General features: G+C 34.1%; 1 long non-coding RNA gene across 3 annotated transcripts in view; it reads left to right on the forward strand.

Moving 5' to 3' along the window:
• Positions 1-27,597, forward strand: part of LOC143441665 (uncharacterized) — a 127,571-nt gene that overhangs the window by 6,979 nt on the left and 92,995 nt on the right. The window contains exon 3 of one of the 3 annotated variants that reach the window (XR_013109245.1): positions 14,075-14,371. The exons of the other annotated variants lie outside the window; for them this stretch is intronic. This is a non-coding gene — a long non-coding RNA (uncharacterized LOC143441665). Of the gene's footprint in view, positions 1-14,074; positions 14,372-27,597 lie in introns of those variants that run through there. 3 annotated transcript variants of the gene reach the window in all.

Consider the following 27,597-nt stretch of genomic DNA (forward strand, 5'->3'; position numbering starts at 1 on the left):
AGCATGCAGGTTTCCCACTTATGACTTAGAGGTAGCAGATGCATCAGCATGACTGATAAAGATAGAGCCCTTTCTTCCTCACACCGGTGAAAAAATAACACCATGGTTCTGTTTAGTTAGTGATGAAGGCCTCTGCTAGCTGATGTGAACAGACAGGAGCAGTCAGTCAGACAAGAGTATCATCAATCTTGAAAATTTAGAAGTTTGTTGAGGTTTGATCTTTTGCTTGTGTGGTAATGCTAAATTACCACACAAAGACCTGTTTGCCGTCAGGGATGAGAAGGTCTGTACATACTCAAGTGACTCTAGGCAACCTTGTCCCCCAAGTTATTTGTGATTGATGAATAAAGATAACTACAGCCAATAGTTGGGAGAGAGAGAGAGAGAGAGAGAGAGAGAGAGAGAGAGAGAGAGAGAGAGAGTCTTGGGTATGTAGGCTTGGGTTCTGAGGAGAGAGAAGAAAATGAAAAATGAAGAAGAGGCCATGGGATAAGAATCTTAAAACAATGGCCACATGGGCTGGCTAATTGGACTTAAGAGCAGCCCAGATGAAACATGGCAAATTACATAACGGGAATATTGGCTGAAAATAGATGTAATGTCATAGAAGATAGATATCTGCCCAGCTCTTGTTGTAAATAAGGCTTATTAAAAAATATAAAGGTTATGTATGTGTTTTATCCTGGAACTAAAAGTTTAAAGGTAGGATAGAAACACTGGATTAGGATTAAAAAATATTCAACAACAGAAGATTATTTTGTGTTTCAACTTTTGAACAAATGTAGATCACCACTATTCTAAGACATGTAACTAGATTCTTAACTCATGGGTTCATGCGAGAATCTACTGAATAATTAAAATTCCGTGTATACACTTTGTGGGGTTTTGCATATGCAAACACAGTTGAGGCATTATCCTATCATAATATGCATAATCATTAAAATTATTTACCAAATTGATTATAAAATAATCAATGAATGGAAGTCATTTTAACACATAGACTTCAAATTAGTATATTATGAAGCACTTTAAGTTTGTGAAAAGTAATTCACACCAACTGAATTAAGATAAAAAGGAAAATTTATGAAAGGAGCTAGAAAGACGGCTCAGATGTTAAGAACACTGGGTTCTCTTCCAGAGGACTTTGGTTCTTATATCAGAACCTACATGGTAGCTCAGAACTGTCTGTAATGCCAGTCCAGGGGATCCAAGATCCTTTTCCAGCCTTCTATGGAAATGCACATGCTGAACAAACATACACAAAGACAAAACACCAATACACATAAAGTAAAATTATCTTCTTGTAATTTAAAAAAAGGAAACCTAAGTACTACCTCACTTTAAACCAACCTATACACAAAGAAAAGATTATGTAATATTAATCGACATCCAAATCGTTCCCCTCATTTCAAACTGAATATGTAACAATATTCTTAACCCCTCTTTTTCTCATCTTACATCTTGCTACAAGAACAAAAGAAAAGAAAACTGGCTATTACTATGATAAGAATATCAGCTACATGCTAGAAGAACTAACGATCATTTAAGTTTATAGATATAAAAATTATAAATGGAGGCATATTTATAAAGTCTTAAATCCTAGAAACACTTCCCTGGGAATATGAGGAACAATAGACACTATATGAAATTATAAAAGGAAAAAAGACCGATGCTGGTATTTGGTGAATAGGGTGAACATTTTACTAGTAGTTCTAGGAAGTTGCCAGAGGCCCATGTCTTCATTTTCATTTAAATCTGACCAAAATATGAAACCTGTGATCTTGCTTTGTAAAGATGAACGGTTAACTGCATTGTAGGAAATAGGTTATAAAGGTCAGATATTGAAGAATCTCCTATGAGGTGGAAGTAACATAGCAATAGAAACAATTCTTTATGAAAATTAAAGCCAATGTGGTGGGTTTTAAGAAGAAATTTCTCTCATTTGCCTGGGTGTTAGAACCGTTGGTCCCTTAATAATAATATTTTTGGAAGAGGTGGTACAGTCACACTGGTGAAAGAATGTCATTGGGAGTGGGATCTAAATTTCCTGTTAATTCTCTCTGCTGTGCTTGTGGATGAAGACATGGTTTCTCAGCTCTCTTCTCCAGACATGTCTCCCTTTTGTTGCCTCACTTTCCTAGGATGGTAAATTCATATTTCTAGAAGTATAAGCCAAAATAAACTTACCTATAAGTTGTCTTGGTCATGGTAGTCAGGGTATTTATTTCAGACAAAATAAAAGTCATTCATATCAAACTTAGAACCAGGGAATGAACTATTTCTGCAAAGAAATGTTACTGTTAATCTTTCTTTCTTTCTTTCTTTCTTTCTTTCTTTCTTTCTTTCTTTCTTTCTTTCTTTCTTTGTTTTTGTTCTTGTGTTTTGGTTGTTGTTCTGGTTTTTTTTTTTATTTAGAAAGATTTGAAACTTTGAAATGGAAAAGCAGTTGAATGCTCTAAGCACAGATTAATACCACATTCCAATAGGAGCCTAGATAAGAGTAACACTATGAACACCATAGAATGTGGAGGCCCAGCCTAAAAGGTTTTATTAACAACAGCACTAGAGCCGTTTGTCTGATATTTTGAAAAAGAATCTGGCTGCCTCTATCCTTCCTAAAATCTTTTCTAAGGCTAAATTGAAAATTAATAATATTTCCCCCACTTTTCGTGGAAGACATTCCAAGACAGCAATAGATCAAATCCATATCATCTATTACTGATAAAGCTTATACAGATCATTAATGAAAAAGATAAATGAGACACACAAAAAACCGGATGTACAGTATGAAGAGAAAAGGAAGACTAGGAATCTAAATGCTGAATTCAGGTTATGTTCAAAAAGAGATGTGATTATTAAGGGGACTGAACAAGGAGCCTTTCACTTTGTACTGGAACAAAGAGAAGTCTGCACTCCGAGGGTTCCCAGCACCAACTTCTGTGATAAGACCCTGGCCAAAAAACAAGCTTGAAGAAGAAAGGGTTTATTTATGACAGACTTCTGTGTCATAGTGCATCAAAAAAGGAAGAGCAAGTCAGAACTCTGCTGCTTACTGGATTAAACCCTCAGCTTACTCCCCTGCCTCCATTAATTTATTGGTATTCACTTTACAGCCTGAGTGCAGTCTCTCCCTTTCTCTCCTCTCAGTTCTACCATCACACTGCCTCTCCCCTCCACCTCCTCTGTCACTTCTTCCCCTTGTCAGACGAGGAAAGGCCCTTCCATGTGTTATCAACCTGTCCTGGTACATCAAGTTGCAGCAGGTCTAGGTGCCTCCTCTCCTACTGAGGCCAGAAAAGGCAGCACAGCTAGAAGTGTTATTTCACTGAAGTTTCTTGGATCTCTAAAATTATAGAGTTCCACAAGTAACTAATTGCTTTTTCCTACTTTTTCTTGTTTCCAACAATTAGATGGAGAGTAAATAAACCATCACCTCGAGTAGAATAATAGCATGCTTGGTATAAGCCTATGAATACTGCTTCTCTAAACACAGTGTTGGGGAAGCAAGTAATGAGAAATAATTAATTAATTTATGGGTAAATAAAACAAAACCTATGATTTATTATGCTGGGGCTTAACATGCCTCAGAAGTTATTTGTTAAACATTTCATCTTTATTTCTGTAGATACAACAAATTGATGCGTTCGCTTGGTATGTCATGTCTAATACCTCATGAGTTACCTATGATCATAATTATATCAAAACAAAATAATGCTTTTCTTGTGAAAGAGTGGTAGTCCAAAAAATTTATTGTCAAAGGTATCTTCATATATGTCACACTGAAACCTATCTGCCAGGTGTTCAGTTGGGTTTTAGCATGTCTTGTAGCATGTGGATGGAGTCTTTTTTCTCAATTTCATGACTTCACTAGCCCTGGATAGTTGACTAGGTTTTCATACCTGGCATGATTTCCTTCCTGTTGAACAGGCCTTAAATACTATTAGAGAGCTGTGGGTCACTGTCAAGGAATGTGTACCTCCATTGAAACTTTAAGGTTATAGTGGCATGCTGGTCGTTGATGGAGTTCCTAGGAATCATAGCTGGGTAGAACTGCTGGTTGTTTTTCACATTTGGAAGCTTGCATTGTGCCTTCTTATACAATAAAAAGTACTCCTAAAAAAGGAGATATTCATCTCAGTTCCAACTCAGAGACCTATGGGCCATGGCTAAAGTATGTGGTGTCTTTAGCAATAGGCATTTACCTTATACATTATTTTGATAGGTACTCAATATATATACAGCTAACATTCACATTTGTCTGACTGCATAATAGATACATGATCAAAATTAGTCTAGTTAATAAACATTCTACTTATTGGAAAACATGAATGAATACCTGGGTTTTTTTTTTTGAGTTTGTAGAGAAATTTTTTAGAAGTCATATTTAATTAAAAACGTGAAGTTAAAATATTTTTTGGGTATTGCTATGTTGTTATACATCACAAAATTATTTAATTGTTCAATTTCTGCTTATTTAGGATGCAGAATAAACATTGATAATTTATATTAGTCTTATAATTTGAATGTATTGATATAAATTATTAATATTATCCATATATAGACAAGATTGTTCTTAAATGCAAAAAGATCTGCTTGTCTTTTAACCATGAAAGCTGAGATTAAAGGTGTATGTACCATCCCAGACACTAAGCATTGTTTTTTATTAAAAGGAATAGCCAACATAACTACATTAAATTCTGTTACTTTTTCTCAATAGTGAGACACTCATTATGTCATTTTGTACCAGAACATTCTTCCTTTGAATGAATATAAAGGATTTAAAATATGACAATAGCTATATTGTCACATGCAACTGGCTCATTTACTTGTGTGTGTGTATCATAATGCCTTATTTTTAAATGTTTATATTTAAAAACTGAAAACATATTTATACATTTGAAGAAGTATTCTCATGAAATTTACATGGAAGAAATTAACTGGCTATGTCAAAAATGAATATTACTGGCTGGGCGGTGGTGGTGGTGCACGCCTTTAATCCCAGCACTTGGGAGGCAGAGGCAGGCGGATTTCTGAGTTCGAAGCCAGCCTGGTCTACAGAGTGAGTTCCAGAACAGCCACGACTACACAGCCACGACTACACAGAGAAACCCTGTCTTGAAAAACCAAAAAAAAAAAAAAAAAAAAAAGGAAATGAATATTACTAAATAGATATATTCAACTAAAAGTTAGAAAAATAATATTCTGCAAAATGGCATTTATAACACTAAAGAAAAAACATGGGAATATTTAAGAATTGAAGACACAACTGTACATGAAAATTGACTGTAATACCTAAGAATTATACATTTTAAAATGCTACTCTGTTAGGGTTTCTATTGTTGTGACCAAACCATGACCAAAAAACAAACTGGGAGGAAAGGATTTATTCAGATCATACTTCCGCATCAAATTCTGTCATTAAAGAAAGTTAGGACAGGAACTCAAGCAGGACAAGAACTTCGAGGCAGAAGCTGTAGCAGAGACCAAGTAGGGTGCTGCTTATTGGCTTGCTCTATGTGCCTTTCTCAGCCTGCTTTCTTATAGAACTCAGGACCACCAGCCCAGGGATAGCACCACACGCAGTGAGCTGTGCCCACTCCTATTGATCACTAATTGAGAAAATGCCTTGCAGCTGGATCTCATGGAAACATTTCCTCAACTTAAGTTCCTTCCTCTCTGATGACTCTAGCTTGTGTTAAGTTGACACAAAACCAGCCAGCACAGCTACAAAGGACAGTTATAGTTTGTTGCAAAGTGCCTGTCATCCACAGTCTCAAGTCTGGAAATTTGTACCCAGTTGGTGGAATTGTTTAGAAGTTATGGCAAGAAATAGGGGTTTGGACCTCACTGAAAGTGGATCTCTGAGATGTACTTCTTGATGGCATAGTGGCCTCCAGGGTTCCAATAGCTTCTGGTTAGGATGTAGCAAATGTCATACATTCTTATTGTCATATTATGGGTCAGCTTCAGCCATCATGTTTTTTTGACTTGATGGATTGCAACAACTCAATTGGTGAACCACCATAAAACCTCTCGTACAAGATTTTTGCTGTTGCTTTGTATTAAAGGTATTAAAGACAGAAAGTATATATTCGATACAAGGACAGAGCTAGATGAAATATAATATTTAAATGCCTTTGATGATTAAAAAAAGTTGGGAACATTTCATGATATGCTTTTTAACATGTTTTATTGTTTCAATTATGCTCATGAAGTTAATTCCATTTGTTTCTGAATAGTTCCACCAATTTTAGCACAGTGCTTTATACAAATAAGTCATACATATAAATGACTTGATGCTACTTTTTAAGATGTGCTGTGTCATATATTCAACTGTGTTTCTTACTGTAAAAGAAACACTGAGAAGAATATTATTTTTGTATTCATTTGCTTTATCTTAGTATTAAAACCAATCTATGTGATATTAAATTGTAGTAAGCAAAAGCATTTACTGTTAAAATGTTTTAGTTGCACTTTATATGGCTTTAGTCAGTATAATCACAATATTAACATATTCTATTGTACAGATATTCTGCTATAAATATGCTGCAAATATTTTCCATTTCAGTCATGATACAATGAATGTCCTATTTGGAACATTAAGGAAAATAATGTCCATGATACAGTGTCATACACAGTAAGCACCAAGCACTAATATGGATTGCCAATTTTCTTGTCTAATTTTTTTCTTAAATAAGTGCTTTATTCTCTCTGCCATGTATCATATGTCAGATTAATCAGATTAACACGGGTTACAGTTGAACAATGACTGATATAAAGTTAAAATCTGTGAGCTATGGATAAAAATAATTCTAAAGTATGCTGCACTGATTTAACAAAATCTATTAACTCTCCTCTTAGTAGCATTAACATTTAATTGTCATGCTATTGCATCATATCTGGCTTAGATGCTTTCCACTGAAATAGAGAACATCACATGACTGTATAAACTTCACGAAATGCAAGTTCCTGTTCCCACGTCCACTTAGGAGTATACCTTTGTTTTGTAACCTAAGAGAATAAAAGATCTACCTGTCTGTCTGTCTGTCTGTCTATCTTTGCTTCTTTGTTTTTTCCTTCTCTCTCTTTTTTTTTGTTTTCTATGCATCTATCTATCTATCTATCTATCTATCTATCTATCTATCTTTCTATCAACCTACCTATCTAGTGTGTTTACTTTTCTAAACAGGTTGTTTCTGTGGATCTGTGGTTGTCCTGGAACCCAGGCTGGCCTCAAACTCAGAGATCCTCTTGCTTCTGGCTCCCAAGTAGTGGGATTGAAGGCAAAAATTTGTATTTAAAATTATTATTATTATTATCATTATTATTATTATCATTATTATTATTTGGTCTTCTCAAAACCGGGTTTCTTTGAGAACCTCTGGCTGTCCTGAAGCTTGCTTGCTCTGTAGACCATACTGGCCTCAGTAACACAGGGACCTGCCTGTCCCTCCACCTGGGTGCTAGGATTAAAGGCTTATGCCACACTCAGCTATTAATTATAATTATAAGCCCAAGATGTATAAAATTTTTCAGATTGATTTTTATTGACATTGTAAGCGTAAAATTATTCTTTAAAATCAATTTTAAGAAATAAAGTAAAACAGTATTCTTAGTAGTAGACATAACTTCTAGCGAATGCTATTTTTTATTTCATACATCAGATATTTTTAAATTTAATGACAAATGAATAAATAACTAATAAAATATGGTGTAAGATGATTGTTCAGCTTCGAAGTACATCAGAGCCATTTCGTGTAATATTCAGGTGTCATTTTAGAGAGATAATAGACAATGTCTCCAATATTATTCCTTTTTTTTCAAACAAGAGTTTGCAATCAGTAGAATATATGATGAGGTGTAATCAAAGATTAGAACTTTTTAATTAAATGAGGCCTTTTGGAACTAGTCATTTGACATTAATTACTGTTTTAGTTGGATTCCTTTTGATTTGTAAAGGGCCCTGAGTACCACAAAAAATTATATTGCAGCACAGAAATGGTTGATAATTAAAACAAAAGCTTTACTGTATCAGCCCATCACACATCTTAAAAAGGAACACCATTTTAAATGTTAATGGCTGCTTTAGATAAACAGACAAGAGGGTTTTGAAGGAAAAATAACAGATGGCATGCCAAGCCAGTTGCTTTGGATGGACAGTTTGAAGGTGGTTAATTGTGATGATTTATAAGGTGTTTTTATATGTGCAGTCACACTTTTAGGGGCTAACTAATGGTGAAATGTATATGTGCAGTTCTAAGGGCTCCCTCCACACCCAGTGAGAATCATGAACCTAAGTCACACCATGGCTGGAGCTAGAGACCACTCATCAAATTCAATGCTAAAAAGAGATTACCTAGGAGTGTAAACAATAAATTCATTTGTGGATTCATTGAGAATAAAATGTAAGTTAAAAACGCTTTGTAAGGACTCTGGATTAAGATAATACATCTATAGTAAAACCTGCTGCTCATTTCTGTGAATAAAAGAATTTTATACAAGTGTTAAAAGGATTGAGACTGATTTTGATACCAGTGAACTAATCCTTCTTTTATGTTAAAAAAAAAACATAACCTGAGAAAAAATAATGTCATATACCAATAAAGTTTATTTTATAATAATGTGCTGCATTTATGTAAACTGTGTTTTGATACTGCAGTTACTAGCTCTACACACATGCAAATGTGGAGATTCTCTTTAGTCATGATGAAAGAGTCACATATATTCAAGTTCTGGTTGCCTTGTAATAGAAGACACGTATTTTTAGTACAATTTACCTTAGGTTCGGGTTATTGTCCCTGAACAGAATAAAACTAATTGGCCTGAAAATCGATGACATCATGCCCGTGACTTCATTATAGTGTGCACTATACACGTGAGCAAAATGGATGAACATAGACGCCATAAAAATAAGCTTTAAAGACACTTGATTGTATAAACAAAAAATATTAAGCTCTGAAAAATAGAACATTTTAAAATTAATTAGGTCATTATTCAATAATCTGTAGACTCCATTTATCTAAAAAGTGCTGTCTGTAATCATACCAAAATGTCTTCTAAAGGTTTTTGAGATTATAAGGAATCAATATAATTAGAATAATTGATACAATTTATAATATAATTAATATTTAATAATAATCCCTCCCTTCCCTTTTCTATCTTCAAACACTTCCATCTAACCCTCCCACTCTCCAAATTCATGGCCTGACCTCTTTTACAATACTTATTATTAATTCATGCATATAATACAGATTCATACACACATTCCCCCCCCCCATATAATTACAGATTCCTAAATTTAGCTTGTTCAATCCATATGTTAGTTGTATATATATTTTCAGGGCTGTCCATTTGGTGCTAGACAACTAATTGGTATGCTTGTTCTGTCTTTCCTCCATTGTCTGAAGTTATTTGTGTAAGGATGAGGCTTCAAGCGTAGTTTTTCTTATGGTTTGGCATACTGGTGCCTTGGCATACTGGTGCAATCTTTACTCATTGGGTGGTTTTGTTGTTAAAACATTAGGAGTTTAGCTTCTGATGTTACTTAGAAACACAACCTCACAGCAAATTTCTTGGCCAACTGCACCCTATCTTTTTTCCCTAATCCTTAGGTGCCAGAGTGGTTTTGGGTTTTTTTTGTTTGTTTGTTTTTTGTTTTCTGATATATATATATATATATATATATATATATATATATATATATATTCATTAGGAATAGGCTCCATAACTTTATATTTTGTTTGATTTTTGTTTTTTTGTTTATTTTGTTTCATAGTGGTTTTCATATGTTGCAATGAGAAAATTCTTTGATGATAGATGAATACTATCTTTATCTGTGGGTACCAACTCTAATTGGACTTATGAAGAGGGAGACCTCCTGGTACTGGAGGCCAATTACTCATTGTTAGTAAAGTTAATTTTTAAAATTAAAAGAGAATTTATAACAACTAATTTACTAAGCCATAAAACCATCTATAAACATTTTTTAATTCAAAATGTCTTTTTGAAATTTATTTTATTTTTGTCTTTTCCAAAAATGTACTTAAAAGTAATTTGCAGAAATAGCTGTAAAGACTTAACTTATATTGGTAACTGAGACTATTTTAATTCTATTTAACACAAAATTTTAAAAGTAGGATTGTCATGTCTCTAGACATTTTTGAATTTATAACTTTTATAGGAAGTATATCAAACTTGTCTTTTATGGTATTTTCATATGCAATGATCTCTTTTTATGAAAATATCTAATTAGTTGTTCATTATAGTGAATAGATGGAGATGATTTTTGTACATTTAGCCTTGTAAGTATAGACAAGGGTTTGATTTATTTCCTCGGTATTCATCTGTGAATTCAATCAGCATCTTTACATATCCACTTTTACCACAGTACTTCATATCCAAGCTGTTAGAGTCAATTTAATTTTTATCTAGCATTGGAATCAATGATGTAACCCCTTTCTCTATGCCAGTCTCTCATTAATGCATAACATAAGTGACTGGAAAAATCAAGTCTATAATGCTTGAGTCACAAAAGAATTCCACACCGCCATTGGATTTCATACAGATCTCCATGTGAAAGGAGTATTTTTTATCATTTATCTCTGTGTTTTATTTGTCTAGCTTTTCTCTCTAGAGTCTTCATGATTCACTCAGCACCACGTATAAAAGTCCCTCCCCCCCCAAACATTGTTTTAGTATTAATGTCCCTTAAGATCACAGCTCCTTGTTCCAGTCAGTGACTATTTTCAGGATTTTTATATTCTTATTCTAATCTAGTAGAAGAGTTTGTGTATATCCCTAAGGGCATCTTTGCTTGTTATGATTTTGTTATTTTCTTTTTTTTTTTAATTTAGAAATTGCGTAGTCATAGGATTGGGTATCAATTTGAGAAAGGGTGTACGTTTGATCCGTTAATTTTGTTTTTCAACCAGATCTGGAGTCTATTATTACAGATGCTTGTTACATTGAATTTTCATGCTAATATTATGTGAAGTCGAAAGACCTATCTTGAATGTAGACAATTGCTTCCAGTGGGAGCCCAGATAAAGGAGAAGACAATATTTTTTGCTTATTGCTTGTTTAATTTCACTCTCACTGAAAAGTTCATGTACCCTGTTACTGACCCTGCTGTATGCTTTAATATTCAGAACCGGTTTAAAGTTCCAATTGGGTTTGAAGGCTAGTGCCTTTCCTTGCCTTCAGTTCCAGATTGTGCCTGATGAAACAGCAAGCCTTTAGACTGAGAAACTACTGGATTCCTGGGCTCTTTGCTATGAGTAAGCCATTGTTAGAGCACCCGTGTTGTAAGTTTGTAAGGCAATCTAACATACCACTTTGAAATAAATATCCATTCTATTGTTTCCCCCCCTAGGAAGAGTCGATGCTAATACAGATTGTAGCAGACAAAGAAGAAAAAATTAAACTCTCTGTAATGTCTGTTCAGTATATATGTAGACTCTGGATACTGATTTGTAGATAATTTAGGGTTTAGTCTTTGGATGAGAACTTTTCTTGGTAAAAGTGAATGATTTTCTAGAGTTCTTGAGAGCAACCTGATATAGATAGGCAAAAACAAGGAACTATGGACAGTAGTTGATTTCATGCCCATAGCAGCCTTAGCTTGGGAGAGGGTCCTGAGGAAAAGACGTTTGTTTCAGAGCACTCAGAATCGTTGATGAATGTATGCTGAAAGCTGTGTTCTGCTTTGCTCACAACAGCTCTGTCTCACAGACCAAAGCTCACTCTTTTATTTTGCATAAGCTACTTCCTCAGAAATTGCATATTAATTCAACCATTTACACCAGGTTCTCTTTTGATTTTCTCACAAATTAGCATTTTATGTCTTTAGCCCCTTGACTCTACAGACTAGCCAGGTGGGTGGAACTGCTGAGTTCTGCTGCTTGTTGGAGCCCCATTGTTTTTTTTTTGTTTGTTTGTTTGTTTTTGTTTTTGTTTTTTTTTTTGTTTTGTTTTGTTTTTGTTTTTGTTTTTTTGATTATCACCAGCTTTTGTTTTCCAACTCCATTACTGTCTAAGCTTGTCTGTCCTGGAACTGCTCTGTAGATGGACCTTTAACTCAGAAATCTGCATGGGTCGGACTCCTCACTCCTATGATTAAATACATGTATCTCCAAGCCTGGACCTAAGCTTTCTTCAGTTAGAATTTGCTCCTTCCCAAGCTGGCCTTGAAAACAGAGAGCTGATTGCCTTTATCCCCTGGCATTAAAGGTGTTTACCACCATGCTTCTGCCTAAGCTTTTCAGGGCCACTATTCCACAAGATCAGGATCAAAAGCCTGTGTCTTCCAGACTCAAGACCTGGATCACAAGTGTGCTCTTGTTTCCAGATTGTACTTTATTCTAGATTAAAAATCCAAACTATCCTTGTTCAACTGCAAATATAAACAGTAAGCTTAGCTGGGCAAGATCTTGCCCTGAGATCACTACTCCCTAAATCTCTTTATTTCATTCCTTAATATCAGCTGCCTCTGTTCTTTCAGGTTCTTCAAGCCCATCATACAATTCATATTACATTTGTATCATTTACAGAGTTGAGAAATCCACTAAAAAATGTTCTTACATTGATTTATATGTTCTTGAGCCGATGTTTTCAGAGTTCTTTCCCACAGCCTCCAGGACTGTCCTGAAGGTCACAGCATTACCATTTTGCTGAAGAACACCAGACAAATTCTTGCTTCCTAGAATTGTGCTGTTTCAGATTATCATGGAGTCATTAAATTTGGCTGAGAGAAAATTTCTGAATGAGAAACATAAAGTAAAACTTTTACATTACTGTACAAATAAGCCTTATGCCTACAGCAACTGTCAGCACTTGATAAGATCCATGCCCTGCTGGCTTTGCTCCAGGGGCAGGAACCACTGTGTTAAAATGTTCCTTCATTGGTCAGGCCAGGCCTGGCAATTTCAATGGCAAACTTTATGGCTCCTAAGTTCTCTTCCTTACACAGTGAAATTAGGGAGTCTTGAAAGCTTCACACTTTATTCTACTTTGTTAACTTTCAATGAAGAAAAATAAAAGAGAAAAATAATAAAATTTTATTTCTTTAATCTAATTTTGCATTCTTGAATTTGAAACTATATTTTGGAGAACTCAGGAAAGGCAAATTAGAGACTACTATAAGCATAAAATAGAATATACTTATAATGAAAGAGTTAAAATTACCCTTCACAGGTTACACTGTGCTTAACAAAGTAAAGATACATTACTGCTTTATTCAATATGCTTTTAAATTCAGAAATATATCACATTAAGTTCAATTAAACACCAAATCAATAATTATCATAAAATTTTGGTTATAATAAAAATAACTAAGCCACACTTTCCCTAGATAATATACTTAGGAACCTTAAAAATTAAAACAGCATTGGTATTCTTTGCCTTGCTTATTTCTGTAGAGAGCCTATCAGTTAAAATGATGAATTTTAACCTTTTCTACTTCTCCCAGACAAGATGTAATTCATATTCTTCAGGCTTTTTGGAGCTGGCTCCTCATACTGATGAAGAAATTATTGTTTTTGTAATGTTTACTAAGGTGGAGTTACTGAACCTTCCTCAAGGACGTTTACTTTATTTTTAATATGCAAAACTCTGAGAATCTTTGGAAAAAAACTGGTGAGAAGGAAAATACATTAAATTACAGAGCTGATTGTGTAGTTTAATGAATTTGAATTAAGTCATAATATATTATATTCAATACAATGCATGTGATGAATAGGAAATAAAAAGGTCATGGTGTCTATGAATAGTAGGATCACGAACTTGAATACTAATGGATCAAAATGTCCTGCATAAAATTGTCTTTTTTGCTCTGTGTCCCAATTTTGTTCTTTTCAAAGAGATTATTCTCAAGACTATTCAATAAATTCTATTTATTCAACTGACTTTTTAGTCTTCTGTGTCTCCAAGAAAGTGCAGCATTATGCTATATGTTGAAATCTGCTATTTTCAGAAATAATTAGTTAAATAATAATGTTCTGAACATTAATTATCTGGAAATACACACAAAAGCCTGTAATTAAGAACAGCTTCTTGACTCTTTTTTTTTCTTTTACAGTGACAGGCATTGAAAGATACTTCTTAGAAAATGTTGACTCATTTGGAATGAAGTACCCTATGAGGTGACTGTCTATGAACAAAGATATGTGTACACTTTGTATTCTGAAGTGAGTCCCTATGACTTTTAGTCACTTCTGGTCTAAGAGGTTGAGGAAGACATATTCCTACTGTCTTTGGATATTAGTGCCCCTGTATATGCTTTTGTGTTTGAATGATTGGTCCCCAGCTTCTGACAGTGGTTAGAAGACTTGTGGAAGTTTTAGGAGCTAAAATTTTACTGAAGAGGATCTCTATGGTGGATTTAAATAAATTAAATAAATTAAATAAATTAAATAAATTATTTAAATAAATAAATAAATAAATAAATAAATAAATAAATTTATAGAATGTACCCACTTTCTATTTACTAGTGCTTCTTGACTATGGATGTAGCCTGATCAGCAGTCTCTCTTTTCTGCTGCCACTTGCATCTCGTAATAGACTGTCTCTTCTCTAGTTTTTTATAGATTAATCCTTATTTCTTTCAAGTTGTTCCTTGTCAGACATTTTGTCACAACAATAAAAACAGTAACAGATAAAACCTTTAAAAAAAATCTCTGCCCTAGGGTTTGAGTGTATGTTATATATTTTCATTGAACCAATTGATGCTCTTTGTACTACTTTTTAAAATCATCCTATTACCTCTATTACACTGTATTATTAGTCATAAAAATATAAATGTTGTTTAAAAATAACCATAATCATAAGACATAAATCATAAATCAAATATGACTTACCAATGCAGATTATCACTACCAAAAATCAGTAGAAAAATTTTAAAACATTCTAACTTTAATATTAAAATATTCACTATTTATGGTCAAGAGCATGAAAAGAGCCATGATTGAAAAACAGGATCAAAGACCTTTTTCTCCTTGCTATTGGCAAAATATGTTCATTAATTTTACAAATGAACATAAAATTTTCAATAAAATTTCTTCTCATGGTGTAAACATTAACTTTCATAAGAAGTATTTATAATAACTTATATTAGAACATCATTAAAATTTGATCTCAATCATTTTGTCACAGATGTTTCAGAGCTAGTGATTCAAGAGAAGGCCCATTTAAAATTCTAATAGTCTTCAGGAAGTTCTTAGTGGGCCAAGAGTCTGTTTAGCTACACCAGGCAAACTTCTGTTCTTTACTCATTGCACTTAAGAATGTCTGTCCTTAATATGCTAACATGCAAATGGCAGGTATAAGAGATTATTACAATGTATTTTTGTTTACATATTTGGAACTTTGTAAATAGTATAGCTTAGGATTTGAATGCCTTGAGAATTCCTGTAGGACCCCATCCTTAATTGTGTCATGATTCTTCTCATTATATAAATAACAGTATGTAGGATGTCGGAGAAATGACTCAGTAGATGAAATGCATATTGTAAAAGTATGAGGACTTGAATTCAGATCCCAAGCAGCCACTTGAGAAGTAAATATGGTGGTGTGCATTTGAAACTTCAGCTTTACTCAGGAGGGTAGGAGACTGTAGAGACAGGTGGATGCCAGGGTCTCACTAACCAGCTGGCTTATATTGCTAATTGTTGTGTTCTAGTTACATAACGAACAATGCCCCCAATGTGAGTGGGGTAGAAATAGAGGAAGATATGCAGAGGCAATCTCTGTTGTATAGAAAACATAAATAACAGAGAGAGAGAGAGAGAGAGAGAGAGAGAGAGAGAGAGAGAGAGAGAGAGAGAGAGAGAGGAGAGAAGAGAGAGAATTCTAAAGTAAGATGTTTGCCTCTTAACCACCTGTTCATATCTTCTCTTAGGTAAGGTGTAGGTGTCGTAGAGAAAAAGAAGTTGTGAATAAATTCTGCCTTTCATTAAAACTTTCCAGCAGATATTGTTGAAAGTTTATATATTATGTGTGATATTTTACATCATTCTGTTTTTTTATCTTACTGAATATTTTGGAATTTGTGAATAAAAGAGATATCTGTATCATGTTTTTTTTCAGCATGGAAATTTGGCTTGAGCATCAAGAATTTATTTATTACTTTACCAATGTAGATCTTGCATTTAGAGTGATTGTAACAAGTATAAATTAACGTTAGAGGGCTGTTGTCATAATGTCTCAGGAGAAATATGTACATCTCACCAGCTTTTGTTTCTCTAAGAGTGAGAGTGATGAGGAATCAGAAGGAAAAATAAACCCTGATCAGATTATATACTGCATTTGGCATTTCTTTCTGAACCTGAACTAAGCACTGGCATTTCTTAAACATGCTTTATATTTTCTATCTTAGTTAACATGCCTTCAGGATGTCACCAGGACCTGTCAAGGGGGTCAAGTGTCAAAGCACATTAGTGCTTTGATAAGCACGTTCTTAGATGATATCTCTTCAGATCTCTTTAAAACCCACTGTAAAACATCTCTACAAATTCTGTAGAGATTCTTTACTGTTATAGAACAATTATTCTTTCTTAGGCAAGATAAATAATACAATTATAATTGTTTATTATACATATTTTACACTACAGTTTTTATTAATGTTTTATTTGACTTTTCTTTATCCCCAAACATAAGTTTTGGGATACAAAGATGATAATTGCATTCCTGTGTGTACTACAGTATCTATCAGACTGTCGTGCAAAGAGTATTCAATAAGAATACAATTTGAGTGCCCTACACTTTTGCACCAGTTCTACCTGTTAGTTAGAATGTTGAGTGAAACTTGTGACTCTGTAGTTGTTTCAATGTCTAATACATAGATGAAAAGATCTATAAAGTCATCCCAGGTAGCAGGGATAGTTCCAAGTTTGTTGGAATTGAGCCAAAACTGGATTAGTGAGAAAATACTTAATAATTTGTGTAAGTTATGATCATATAAATTGAGAAAGGTAAAAATGTTTATTTCTTCATTTATGAATCATCACAGAATGAATGGCACCAAATAAATAAAAATATTAATGATACGTAAAATACATGCTAGTGTTATGAATTTAAACTAATCTGCTAAACTAATATATGTCACTTATTTTTTAAATGATATATCCTAGTATATAAATTGATATCCTAAAATTGTTAATACTAAGGTACTTCAAATTAAGTATCTTAAGATATGCCATGGTAATCATTAGCATAATCTGTATGAATAACAAATAAAATGATGATACTGCAGTTTTTTCTAAAGTAATAATTCATTATTTATGAATGTGTAAGTGTTATTCATGGCAGCCCCTATCAACACTGAGAGCTAATTTAGTGTACATGGAAGAACAGTTTAAATATTAACCAAGCCATCAATCATTCTCTCATCCTAGTTAATAAGACTTTTTTGAAATTTCTTTCCTATCTTCTGAAAAAAAAATGCACACAGTCAAATTGGAATTTAAAAAAACTGAATCAAACTGTTCTCTGAATTCCATAATTTTTATATATACAAAGGTTACAACTACTGAGCATAATAGTCAATCTAATTTCAACTTCATTTATTCAATGTCAAACTTATAAAGCTATTTTAAGTTTTAGGTTTTGGTCATGATCAGTTTTTACCATCATCAGTATAGATATTTTAAGGCATATGATTATAGTTTATAGACTGGCAGGTTTATTTCTGGACTAACAGAGAAAAGGTTATTGTTTTTTAATACGAATATTGACATATACTTGTAATTTTATCTGCTTTATGATTTATCTAATGAATTTACAGCAGTAGTTTAATTCTTCATGGTACTGTACTACAAGCAACCACAATAAAATATGAACTTCATTCATAATTCAAGAAAATCTTGTTTTTTTTAACCTAAAGAGAATAATTTTAGAGACTTGTATTTGCTTCATACAGAAAACGAAGACTATATCACATAAACTTTACCATGTATTCTTTCTATATATGAATAGTCTATTTTAAGTAAATTAACCTAGATAGCTTTATTTACTTAACTGAAACTAGTTAGTCCCAAATAATGAGGACATCTGTAATAATGAAAAAGTGCCATAGAACATGCTAAAAATGTTGCTCAGGAAATCCTTTTATATTTATTAAATAAAAAATAGCCTTGATTTGGACTTAGGAGGATGACCAAACAAAAAAATCCATCCCATGTGCCTACAGATAAGTTCTAGGCTCCTGTCAATGTCTGCATGCAACAGAAGATGCCTAGTTAAGTCATTAAATAACTTTAATTAAGATATCTGAGTCAACCTGGGTCACCCATCTCTCACCCATTTGCAGAAAATAGACAGAGGATATATTGTACTTAGATTTTAAACTACAAACTACTTCTCAAGTTAATGATATACAAGACATAGAAAGTGTTAAAAGCTAGTTTAAGAACCAGGAGAAGGACTAGTATCTTCTATGGATAACACAAAATGTAAATTTGAGGACTGTTTTTCTCTCTCTCTCTCTCTCTCTCTCTCTCTCTCTCTCTCTCTCTCTCTCTCTTTCTTTCTCTCTTTCTTTCATGTGTATGGATCTTAATTTTTCTTCAATAATTTATTTTCTATTTATTTTCTGTCACCATTACAGCCCCCTCACTCCTCTCTTCCCAGTTCCACCCTTACAAATCCCTTCCCCCATCTTCCCCCACCATACTCCTTACAGAAGTGGAAATGCCCTGGGGTGCCACCCCAATCTGGAGACAGAGAGATGGTTAGGATCAAAACCAAAAATATAAGAGGGCTGTTTTTCTTTTTTCTTTTTCTTTTTTAAACTATTTTTATTAGATATTTTATTTACACTTCAGATGGCATCCCCTATCCCCATTCCCCACCCCCACCCCCTTAGGAAACCCATATCCCATGCCCCCTTTTCCTTTTTGCATTTATACATTTTTTAAAAGAATGTTAATCATAGCCTTTATAAGTTTGGAATTGTTCAATCAGAGGTGTAACCCACTGACCGACCTAGATATAACAACTATCTTTGACTGGTGGAGATACATGAATATCTGCCTCCCTGTCTCCCCCCTCTTTCTCTCTTTCATCACCTAGCTTCTCCTCTCCTTCTTCTTCTCCTCTTTTTACTCCTTTTCTTCCTCTCAGTACTCCTCCTACCTTAGCTCCTCCTACACATCACCCTTCCTGTTAAAATGAAACTTTTCTCTCAAAATACAATTAGAGCATAATTATGCCAATTTGTACCAGTGAGGTACAGGATAGTCCTAATACCCAGTCCATCCTTTTGTTGACTAACCAGCTCCTCTGTCATCTATTCTAACTAGAACATTTAGTTCTGAACCTGGCTTTAGGATGAATGTCAGCTGACGACCATCCACTCAAATCTTTTCTCTTAAGGTCAATAGCTATATGTTTTCAACCCCATCAGAAATCCAGAATGACTGAGTTAACTATAATTGTGGGAAGCACAAATCATAGTTTCTAAAACTTAGCCAATTTATAGAGACCTCTGACCACCTGGACACTCGCTCTACTTCAAAACGTTGGAGCATCTGTTCTTCTGCCTTCTGGTCCAGGATCTCATGACAGACCTTAGTGCTGCAGAATTATTAAGGGCTGATTACTCTGTCTAGGCAGATATAATCAGTCGACTATTCTACAAGTGTGTCCTTTTCTGGACAGTAATTTGTCTGTAGAAGGAAAGTGGCAATTCTTGCCTAGTGGCTGTCTCACCACAACTGGAGTAACTCCAAGGATGCTCAATTTCTTCTTAGAATTTAATATAGGAAGCTGTCCGGAGCAGACAGGTCTCTAATGAAAATGAACATTAATACTGAAATGTTTGTCATGTCAATTCTAAGGATTTCTGATGTTTTGAAAACCAGCTATCCATGTAAGGTAATCTGGACTGTTGCCTGTTAACTCCACTCAGCTATTTCTACATAAAACATAGAGAATACCCTTATAATAAACTCCAAGTCATGAATTTGCTATAGTCCCTTAACTCACAGGCTGACCATCTCAAATCAGTTAAAAAGAGTTAAAGAAGGCCTGGGTCTAAGCTTTGTATTCCTAAATGTGTTATACTGGTACAATGCCTATGAGAGTAACAATATTTGTTTCACTCTTATATCATTAAGAAGCTCATGCCAATGAAAACCTTAAAATTTGTAAACAAAGTAAATTGGTGCCATTTAAGAATTTATATCTTCATCTTGATATTAATTATACAGATTTCTACTAATAGGTTATGGCTATGCAATAAACCCTAGCTAATCCTCTCTATTCCGACAAAACCACTACTTTTCCCTAGAGAGACAGCCCAACATTTACCACCTTAGTCCCCTAGCCCAGGGAATAGGGGCGCTGACTCTTCATTAGCTTCTTCAAGCTGATTATGGGCGTTGAGATATTAGAAGAGGAGTGGGGGGGAGAGCAAATTGACAATCCTCTGATGCTGTGTCTTCGCTGCCTCCAGAAGGAATTCACGGACCTCAGAGGTTTGAGCAGGTCTGCCCAGCTTGCTTGTTGAGTAGATACACCAAAGCTGATCATTCTGCAATATACAATTCCGCAGGCCTCAGACTGGAGGAGGGGCAAGCCGAGGGCTGTTTTTCTTAGTAATGGTTTCCACTGAAGTTCCTCAGTCAAAGAGTTAAGTTTTGTTTGCCTGGTGACCGTGCTGTAGTCACAGGCATTTTGCTGAGAAGTTTCATACCCTCACGAATGACCTTAATTGTCTACTATACATATTATGAATAAGGTCTCTCCTGGATACAGAAACGGGCAGACCACGGGGGATAGCAAGCACACCTGACATATTAAATTGCAATGAGACTAGGCACTTCCTTACATGTTAAAACTGGAAGAGGCAACCCAATGGGAGGAAAAGGGTTCCAAAAACAGGCAAAACCATCAGAGAAAGCCTTTGCTTTAACTGTTAGGAGTCCAACAAGAAGACAAAGCTACACAATTGTAGCATCTCTGCAGATCTATGGGGACTCCCTAATAGTTGATTTCATCTCTGTGAACCTAGATTCTGTGGGTTTTCTTGTGGTAGCATTGACTTCTCTGGCTCCTTCAAACCTTCCTTCCCATCTTCCCCAGAATTCCTCATGTTTGACTGTGGATCTCTTCATCTGTTTCCATCAGTTGCTAGGTGCAGCTCAAGAAATATTTTTAATTAATTAAACTTAGAATAAATTTTCATATAGAAGAAATAAGGCAAAATAACAGGAATTAAAGATAATTTGACACAGTGTCTTTAGTAGCTTCATTTCTTTTCTTTAGAGCTAATCTTGATAGCTTGATCTTCAATAACTCATAAATGCAATACTAAAAATTCCACTCACAGGTTTTATAATTTTACAATATATCTGTAAAGGGGTATTGAACTGTCTATATCTACAGTGCTGAATTCAATATTATAGATAGTATAAGCAAACCAAAATCACTTTACATTCCTTTGCAAAAACAAAATTGTTGAGTTTCTTCAAAATTGTTGACATTATTTAAATCAGGAGATACTTAAGACTCCTGTATCTTTAAAAAATTCAAACAATACTTTCTAAGTTTAATTTATTATTTTCATATATTTAGATGTAGTAATTCCAGAAAATATTTAACATGTCTGTTCTTTTAATTACATATTCACTGAGTACATTGTTTTTATATGTTCATTATGTAGCCTTTAAAAAACCAAACCTGCAGGCAATTTTATTCTTATACACTTTCATTCATTTGAAATTGCTTTCTTTATAAATGAGAAGCCTCTTCATTATCAAGTCTTCCTCTTCTATTTTTCCTTCTTGCCCCATTTCTCCAAAGCCTAAAGCAGATCAAACTGGCCATGCTTAGGAAGAAATTTGTAGAGAATGCTCTGTTTGTTTACTCAGTAAATCATTTGGGGCACAGGATCTTAATTACTTTTAATTTTTCAAATTTAATGCAAATATTCAAGTTGTGAAATTTATATTTTATTTCACTAGACAGCTTTTAATTAATATATTTTGAAAAAGATTTATCTCTAGTAGGAGTATTTTGCAAAGGGGTAGAAGTTTAAATGATGGCAAGATAAGCTTTCTTATTTAAGGAATTCAAAAGAGGGTGAAAGTAAAAAAGTACAGTCACAATGTTCACCTAATATTGCATCGAGTTCAAAGCCAATTTATCACAAAGTAATCTGAACATTGTGCTATCCTTTGGTTGTTCTTTATTTATTTCCAGTTCTGTTTGCAAATATGCACTTCTAGAACTGTCAGCAGCAGGCATTCCCTTCTTATCCACTCCTTAAAACCCTTGACAAAAAGAGGATTCCGTCAGATAAAATAAATGTATGAAAACCCAAGAAAACCCACAACTTTCTAACAGCTATGCAGTGCCACATTCATTTCAAAGCATCCTTTCTCCCACTCAGTGAAACTTGCAGTTGAGTTTAACATGCCCAAACCCTGTGACTGCCAGAGGCATTAGGATTGTACTACTGAAAATACATTCAGAATCCTCAGGGGGTCTAATATAGGGTGAGTTCCCTGGTGGTTGATTAATACTGTGTCTACTATAATACTGCTGTGCCTTCATGGTGTTTATCCTAGCCATTCGACATACAGCAGTGCAGAATCAGCACTGAAAGTCTGCTTTGAGTCAGTACATCCACTTTACAACAGTGACAGTCACAGAGCTTCTTAAGATCCAGCGTCAGCAGACTACAGGGCACGATAGCATTTGTACATAAATGAGATCATTTGGATTTTCAGTTCTTAGCCAATTTTTGTTGTTGTTGTTCTTTTGTTGTTTTGAGGTGTTTGAATATTCGATATGTTTTTGATAACTACTAACTGCAGTGCCAGCCGTATAACCATTTATCTTGAGAATTATGATTTCCCTCTTGTAGTTAAAGTACAAATTGTTATTGTAGCATTTCTTTAAAAGAGATTTCATCTACATTGTGTTCCAGAAATAAAATTTAATAAAGATAAACTACAGCACATATACTGTGGTCTTTGACATTTGCACATAACTGAGAGCAAATATTTTATAGGCTCTTCAGTGTTCTTAAATCTAGGAGCAGGAAACAAAAAGTTATTAATATACCTTTTTCTCAAGAAGATACTGTAAACTTATTTTAGCCCAAGAGCTTCGTGTGTAGTATGATTTGTTTTGTATCTGGTACAACCGTTCATCTGTGTTTGCCTTTATACTTCATTTCAGTCCATTTGTTTGAAGGAAAGGAGAGCTTCCATAAAGTAGGGGCAGGCTTGGGGCACATTCTAAAGTAATGGTTCTGTACTGCCATTAATTTTCACAGTATTTCCCTTTTCATAATGGTTGATTCTTTTGACCTCTTGGTTGCAAAATGAAGGTCATGCTTTTCAAGAGTGAATTCAAGAATTTATATTTTAACGGATTAGTTGGTCTTGTAAATATAGCGTGGATGATTCCCTATGCAATTTAGGACAGGAAAAGGTCTAATTCTATACCTATTTTTGGACAGACTCTAACTGCACAAACTTAAAACCTGGGAGACAGACTCTGTATCCCTAAGGTACCTGAGAAATTAATCAGAGAATTAAAACAAAAATAGTTATAACAAGTGATATTTACTTAGCACTATTAGTCACCAATATTCTTTTCTCATGCAATAACTTATTCAAATAAAGATCTCTCTCTCCCTCTCTGTCTCTCTGTCTCTGTCTCTCTCTCACACACACACACAATCAACTTTTAGTGATGAATAGTAAAAGATAAAATTACTACTGGTGGAGAACCTTGGTTTGAATCCAGTCTTCTAAGGTTAACTATGACAGTAGAAACTGCACCATGGAGATGTTATACTGTATAAGGAAAAATCAAAACCTTTCAGACTGATTGTTTTCATGTTGCAAAAGTTACCTGCTTTTTCATTATTGAAAAGTAGAAGTCAGCTAAACTTTAACTAGAGTAGTACGTAAGGAGATTTGCCTCTGTAGCAGATATATGCACCACTTTTAGTTTTGTAAAACACATAACTAAAATAGATTGTTAATGTTTTCATCATAGGTTCTCTTCTGGCTGCATTAATCTCTTCTTTTCTGTGGAATATATTTTTATTGAAAATAGATAATATAATATATTCTGATGATGATTTCTCCTCTTCCCAACTCCAACTAGATCTTCCACATACCCTTACCTACCCAAATTTATACACTTTTTCTCTTGATTAAGATATAAACTGTTATGCAAATGCAATAATAATAAAATAAAATTAGATAAAATTTAAAAAAAAAACACTGAAATAGGACACAAGAAACAAGTAAGCAGAAGAAGTGAAGCTAATGATAGAGCTCAAGAAATACATCTCGACAGAGAGACACAAGTGCTCACATGCAGAAATGTCATAGAATCATGAAACCAGAAACCACATTATATTTGCAAATGATCTGGATGATAAAAAATTAAAGAATTAAAAAAAGCGCAGGCAAAGTATTCTAGACAAAATGCCTCCAAATATTCCATTGAATTTATTTTTTCTAATTTACTACTACTGTGCATAGAGTCTAGTCTTTTTTTTTTATTGGATATTTTATTTACATTTCAGATGCCACCCTCTTTCCCCATTTCCCCTCCCTAGAAAACCCCTATCCCATGCCCCCTTTTCCTTTTTGCTTTTATACAAATTTTTTTATAATGTTAATAAGAGGCTTTATTAGTTTCGTAATGCTCAATCAGAAGCGTAACCCAATACTCAACCTAGATATATAAACTATCTTTGACTGGTGGAGACACGTGAACATCTGCCTTCATGCCCCCTCTGTTTCTCTCTCTTTCTCTCTCTCTCATCACCTAGGTTCTCCTCTCCATCATCTTCTGCTCTCCTTACTCCATCTCTTCCTCTTAGCTCCTTCCTCCTTAGCTCCTCCTACATATCACCCTTCCTGTTAAAATAAAACTTTTTTCTCAAATAATAATCTTATTTTGAGAGTCTAGTCTTAAGAAAGAATAGTTTGTATATTCAGTGAGACTCCTTTGGGGGGAAAAAACCCCTAATCTTTCATTGCAATTTAAGATTGCTTCTGAGTTAGGGATGCAGACTTGAGCTCAGCTCCCTTCCAGAGTACTGGGTCCCCTTTAGGTCCCTGTCTGTTCAGGTCCTGTGCATGCGGCCACAATCTCTGTAAGTTTGTATGTGCCTCTGCCTTGTATTTAGAAACACTTGTTTCATTGGTCTCATCTTGACTCTTAACTTTTTGTTTCCTTTCCTGCAGAAATCGCTCGATAAATTGTTCCAAGGTTTCTTCGTACATGTTGGCTAGTTGTTGATATCTGTATTAATTCCTATCTACTGCAGGAGGAAGCTTCTCTGATGATTGTAGAGTAAGATGCTGTCCTGTGGGTATAACAGAATGTCCTTTAGGAGTCTCTTTATTGCTGAGTTCCTTTAGCTTGGGTTCTTGGCTGCCTGAGCTCTTCCAGGGGTGGGTTCCATTTCATTGAGTGGATCTTAAATGCAATCCGCGTTGGTTGGTTATTCCTGCAAGCTTTGTGCAGCTATTGCATTAGCTTATCTTGCAGACAGATCACATGGTAGATACAAGCAAGAGTTTGTAGTAGGCTTGTTGTTTACCTTTCTCTTTTAGAACTAGAATCTTCATTTGTTGACAACTCTATTTCCTGCTTTAGGCATTTTGTTCTTTGTACTTTTTTATTTTTACTTTTACTTTTGCTTTTATTTAATATAGGCTCATGTTTTCATAGGCCAATATTTAGGTGTCCTTTGCAAGCAGAATCATATAGTAATATAATGAGATTACTCATATGTGCAAAGAAAATGGAGTTTTTCCACCTGGCATATTGACAGGTTCAAACTTATAAGCTCCTTTACCTGATAGGTAATTAAATTTTATTTTACTTTTAAAATATAGTTTTATATCACTTAAATAACTTACTTTGCATAGATAGAAAATACATGTATCTATATAATTTGTTATTTCTACAGAAATTGATCAGCCTTTTTCTATAGATACACATTTTCACATTGTTGACACCCCTGTGGAAGTGTTTTACAATATGGAGACAGGCTTTACTCTCCCCAGTGTTTACTCTCCCCAGTAGCTAGTACTTCTTCTCTGTTACTTCTTAGTTTGCTTAGGTTCCTACGGTGCTTATTGACATAGCAGAATCTAGTGGTCACTAATGGACTCCAAAGATTTCTGTCATGTATGTTATCCAAACTCTTTGATTTGTCTGCTTGTCATACAGCCACTACTTATTTTTCTCTTAATTTTTTCAACTGTCAGAATACTTGTATATATTTATTTTAAGCAAAGTATTTTTCAGTGTTTCAACACATGATGATGATGATGATAATGACACCAGAGATCTATTACTTTAATAGTTATCATGCACGCCAAGTTACACAATCCTACGATATGTTGCAACTGTGATTTTAATTTGAAACCAACTCTGCTGGCAAGAGAGAAAGAAAAATAAGTAAACCATGAAATTTTAAACTACTATTAATTTGCATTTCCCTGAAGGCAAAGAATACTGAACATTTTGAAAGTGTCTTCTAGTCATTTGTATTCCTTGTTCTAGAAAACTGTGTTTACTTAGTCTAGATGCTCAGCCCAGGGGATGACACTTCCCCTCTTTAAAAGCATGTTTTCTCCCCTTAAGCAGTTCCCCCTTGAAATGCCTTTATAGATACACCCAGAGGTGTGCCTCAGTCTCTTAAGTCATTCTACATCTAGTCAGGTTATAAATACTACAAGAAGGGAGAAAAGTACTTGTATTCAGGATGATGAGAGAAGTCTAGAAGAAACATACCTTTCTACACTGGCTTCTCCATGTCAGATTCTATTGTCTTAAATCCTTGCCACTCCCTCCTCCATATTAGATTCTAGTTTATAGACCCCTGGTAAAATTGAGTTCTTTTCTTTTAAGTCACTAAGTCTATCATATTCTGTTATGAGAGTCTCAGGATATAGGGCAATATTTTTAAAATGTTATAACAGACATAAGGGCAATTGCCTTTTTAGAAATAAATTCTGTCTCCAAGATTCCAGTTTTTCAGTGTCTACAATGAACTATATGCATGATGATTTAGAACTACTCCTTATACAAATAACACTAACATATGAGATCATTATATGTCTTAAAACAAAGGCTTTCTCAGTAAGATATTAATTATAACTGACATATGCCTGTGTCTCAAGCATTTCACTGATAATATTATATATTTCAGGAATTTAATAGAGTGGAATATGCATGTGCACAATTGTCTACTTTGATGTTCATTCATAATTCAGTAACAGTTTGTTAATGCAAGAAGTTAAACATTAAAACTGTCAACAGTATAATTTATGTTTTCTTGTCTAATAACACTTTGTTCTTTAATAACTATATTCATTAACATTTAAAATTTCATCTATTATTTTTACATGTTTAATAATTTTCATGAAGCTATGCCCTTAACATACTTTGTTGGATGATGGTGCCTTCTTTATAATATTGAAATGCAAAACATATATACTTTCTGTTTCTTATATTTAAATGAATTTTCACTTTGTCACAGGAAATTGTTAAATAATTAAAAACACTTTGTAAAAATATAAATCTTAAATTGGTAGATCACTTTTTTCCCATTATAGT

This window comes from Arvicanthis niloticus, chromosome 3, assembly GCF_011762505.2.
Source record: "Arvicanthis niloticus isolate mArvNil1 chromosome 3, mArvNil1.pat.X, whole genome shotgun sequence".
NCBI lineage: Eukaryota > Metazoa > Chordata > Mammalia > Rodentia > Muridae > Arvicanthis > Arvicanthis niloticus.